Source organism: Piliocolobus tephrosceles, chromosome 8, assembly GCF_002776525.5.
Source record: "Piliocolobus tephrosceles isolate RC106 chromosome 8, ASM277652v3, whole genome shotgun sequence".
NCBI classification, from domain to species: Eukaryota; Metazoa; Chordata; class Mammalia; order Primates; family Cercopithecidae; genus Piliocolobus; species Piliocolobus tephrosceles.
Genome location: NC_045441.1, coordinates 42014367 through 42019071, shown reverse-complemented (window position 1 = coordinate 42019071; position 4705 = coordinate 42014367). Strand labels below are relative to the sequence as shown.

The following is a 4705-nucleotide window of genomic DNA, read 5'->3' as shown; positions in this document are numbered from 1 at the left end:
CATCATATAGGTGGAAAGTGACCATATGTTGAAGTAGTTAGAATGGGAAGAGTAATGTAATTTCAGTGCATGGTGTTTGCACTGGAGGAAGCAGTACTGAAGATCTCACCATTCTAGTTTTTTCCTCCAGCAGATTAGAGGCCAGGATCAGAGTTACCTGAGGATTTTCATCATAGAAATGAGTAACAGATACTGCCCACACGGAACCTTAATTTTGTTCTTGTCAGTAAATAGCCTGCTTATAGTGGCACTTAGATATAAAATTCCTTAAAGATAAGCAGAACAGTATTACATGAAGATTTTAACAAGTTTTGATTCTTAAAAAGCCCCACAAATAATCTAACAAGGTATTCCAAATTCCATTTTGTAAAAGTTGTATATAACATAGCACAGGCTCATAAGGGCTAATAAAACAGATGCATATTTTAAAGAATAATAAAAGAACAACATGTTACTGATCCTCCGGCTGAGAAACATCTCGTGCCTCTGCTCTACACATGGGTCTAATCCTGTCCTGACTCCTGTCATCTTTCTCCCTTTCTCACCATGGTGATCTTGTTCCTGAACTGGCTTTGCTAATAAATCTCTTTATGTTATTATTCCCTTTCTCTCTTTGTGTGGAAAATTTCACCTGTTTTGATATATATTTTTTTAATTTGGAAACACTCTGTATGCCTTGTATTGTGATTTCTCTCTCAGTATTTAGTACTTGAGATTCAACCATGCTGGTTGAGGTCATCTGTTTATTCATTTCCACTGCCTACAATATTCCATTGTATATTAATATCTCAATGTAGTTATCTGTTCTTCTGTTGATGAGGAGTTGAATTGTTTGGTGCACACATGGGAGAGTTATTCTAGGTTATAAATCTAGTAGTAGACTTTCTGTGTCATAAAATATGCACATTTTCAAATACTTGACATTGTCATGTTTAATTTTATGTGGCAACTTGACTGGTCCACAGGGTGCCACAGTCAAACATAGGGTGTTTCTCAGAGGGTGTTTCTGGATGAAATTAACATTTGAATCAGTAGATAAATTTGGCACAGCAGCTAAAGTATGTGGGCTTCATCCAATTGATTGAAGGGTTGACTAGAACGAAAGCCTGGATAACAGAGAACTTTGCTTGCCTGAATGCTGAGCTAAGACATCAATTTTTTCTTGCCCTCAGACTGGAACTTACACCTTTGGCTCTTTTTATTTCTCAGGACTTTGGACTCAGATTGGAACTACACCACTAGCTTTTTCGGGTCTCCAGCTTCCTACTGTAGACCTCTGAACTTTTCAGCCTTCATGAGGTGAGCCAATCCCTGAAGAAGCCTGACTAATACACGAGGTAAATTGCAAACTCCTTCGCAACTTTTTCCTACGCGTTCCTAGTTTGCCTTCAATTTCTTGATAACCACCAAGAAAAAGAAAAAAAAAAAAAAACTGAGACAAATAACACATATGCCTTCCTAAGAACTCAGGGTGAAATTGACCACATATTGTATCTTCCAATTGGGAAGACTTTGAGAGTAAAAATGAATGTTAAAATGACTAAGATTATGCATATTTCTGACTATGTTTATTGAAAACACGTTTATTTTACTAGTGAAACTAGAAAATTGTTCTACTCTAAACTGTTTTCAAAATGAAAATTCTTATTAAATTAAAGTAAATTAAAAGTACCCAGTAAATAAAATTTACGTTTACTAAAAGCAGAGTATGTGAGTGCCAGTTTACCACATATTCACCACCACTTGATAATGTCAGACTATTTCCTTTCCCCTAATTGGGCAGATGTGGAATGATATATCATCATGAATTTTACTATGAATTTCAAGCTAGCTTAAGAGTTTGAGTAGCTCCTCACCGCACCACTTAGTCAAATTGTGTTTTGTTTCTGTCTTAAAACACAGGATCAACGATCACTTCTTTCAGTCTGAAGAGGCAGCACCCATCACTTATCTATGAAGAACTTCTCTCTATTTCCTTAATTTGCATTTTCCCTTTTCCTCTGTTCTCTCAGCTGCATCCCTTTCCTTCACCATGCAAACCTCCTAAGGTGTTTGATGTTACAATTTCATTTCAGCCTTTCCAATAAAACATGTACTGCTCTTCATGTGCATTCCAAATTTACATGAGTAGTGCTGACCTTTATCTATTCCCAACTTTTTTCATTCAGCACTATTTTTTTGCTAAGATTTCTCCATGTTTCTGTGTATAGAAACAATTTCTTGATCTATAATAGACAAATGGGATTATATATATATATAAATTTGAAATGGCGTCTCACTGCATCACCCAGGATGGAGTACAATGGAAAGATCTCAGATCACTGCAACCTCTCCCTCCTGGGTTCAAGCAATTTTCCCATCTCAGCCTCCCAAGTAGCTGGGATTACAGGTGCTTGCCACCATGCCCAGCTAATTTTTGTGTTTTTAGTAGAGATGGGGTTTCACCTTGTTTGTCAGGCTGGTCTCGGACTCCTGATTCAGGTGATTCACCCATCTCAGCCTCCCAAAGTGCTGGAATTACAGGTGTGAGCCACTGCACCCGGCCGGTACTATATTAAATGAAAAAGCTTCTGCACAGCAAAGGAAATAATTAACAGAGTGAGGAGACAATTTGAATGGGAGAAAATATTTGCAAACTATTTATCTGATAAGGTACTAATATCCAGTGTGTAAGGAACCCAAAACACTCAACAGAAAAAAATATATATATATAATTAAAAAGGAAGCAGAGGACCTGCTGGTCACTGTGGTAATTGCTGCTTTCTGGATTCCAGCAGTTAAGAGCTGCACCTAACCTCTAATGCTTTAGTGTATCTTTATGTATATTTGAGGCCAAAACTGTGACTCCCTTTTTTACTATCAGCTGTGGCATGCAGAGGACAGTTATGACCCAATTTGTTAGTGATTCTGGTGCCTGCCTCTCCAAAGCATTCTGAATGACCTTGGTGAATAATGTGTCCTCTGGGCATTCCCAGGCAACACAAAACTTAGGTGAGTTTTCTGGTCTTATGCAATATGTCCATTCCAGAATTCCCATTTTTCTCAATTGTTAGCCTTTCTTCTAACATTTCACAAGGGAACTGGAGCATTTCCATATGAATCTATTGTGGCCATCTCTTCTAAAGTCCACTCTAACAGTAAGTTTCCCCTTTGATGTACAGTCAATTTCAAGTGTGTCATTCTCCGCGTCGGCTGATGCCGGGTGTTACCTCTAGCTATGGTCCTGTCAGCTTTAGGAAGAAGTGGGCCATTCTCCAGGAACACACCTAATGCTTTGTGGGGTAGAGGCCTCTGCAGCCGTGACCTACAGCTTGAAGGTGGTCCTAGCTTTCACCAGGGAATAATGGGCTGCTTCTGCAAGCCCTGACGGCTGCAGGAAAGAGGGTAGCTTTTGTAAAGTCAATGTCCTCAGGAGAATCTATCCAGGGGTTGTAAAACCCCAAGTTCAAGCTTTGGTACCCAATGTACAGCTGATGCAAACGCACTGACATATAGTTGCTTGGAAAAAAAGGTTTATTCAATTTGGCCAAAGCAAGAAGATGGTGGGAGGGGGCAAGATCTCACAAATCTGCCTTAACAGAAAGAAGCAGCACAGAGATTTTGTACAGCTAGAGAGTAAGTTGGAGGAGTTTCAGGGAACCAAGAAGAAAAGTCTGTGTTTGTTCAGTCTCAGATAGCACCTTGAGCAACCAGACTTGTGGATGTCAGTAGCTGGTCACAATTTCCTTAAATGCACTCATCCCTTCTGCAAAGATTTTTCATGACCCTGAAGTCATCTCCTATGCTTAGCAAAGAAACAGTATATCAGCAGGGAGCTCACCACCAGCAACTAGTGACCATTGGCAAGCAGTTAAAGGCTGAGGGCAAGAGCTCACAGAGAGGCTCTTATTTCTGGCACGCAGTGAAGAAGTAAAGTGAGTACCTGAGTGGGTCACAGAGCTTCACCTGTGCCTTACAGTTATCTTTTTCCTTGAATTAATAAACTTTGCTATTGAGTAAAATCTCTGAGCCCTATGGGTCTGACTTGACATTGTCACTTTCTGTGTTATCTTCATTCTGTTATAAGGGAAAACTTTTGCTAATAGTTAAATACTGCCAGGTATATTTTAGTGTCATCAATTGCTTCAAACAGAAAATAAGCTCAGTTAATTTCAAAATTAGTTCAAATATTTTTTATCTCATTTATGAAATAAAAGGACTATTTTGGAAATTCATTCAGTCAAAGACACAACATAAGATATTTTGTGAAATTTACATAAAATTTAATAATATTTAATAATATTTTTTCTAAATGAAGAAAATTGTGAAGCATACTTACCTGGCAGGGGAGATACCATGATCATGAAGGTGGTTTTCGCAGGGCAAGCCTTATCCAATGTACTCTGGATGTGCTGAACCCTACGATATCCCCAAATGTGGGAAACTTGACTTCATGATTTGTGGTAGTGAGGCACTGCATTCACAAAAATAAATAAATAAATAAATAAATAAATAAATAAATAAATAAATAAATAAATAAAATAATGGTGAAATAGGCGTTGGTTGTTGCACACATATAATTTATAAGTCCAACATGCCCTGTTTTCTTAAGCCAAATGAAATAGAAGCCATAGTTGTTATGAGAAAACCTTGCACAGTTCACAGAGCAGTATAGTTTAGTGCCAAGAAAATGAGATTCAGATGGGGAAAAGAGATGTGGGAGTCA

General features: G+C 38.2%; 1 pseudogene; it reads left to right on the top strand.

The window, feature by feature from the left end:
* Positions 1-4310: 4310 nt before the first annotated feature.
* LOC111555737 lies at positions 4311-4461 on the top strand (annotated as a pseudogene).
* Positions 4462-4705: the final 244 nt, after the last annotated feature.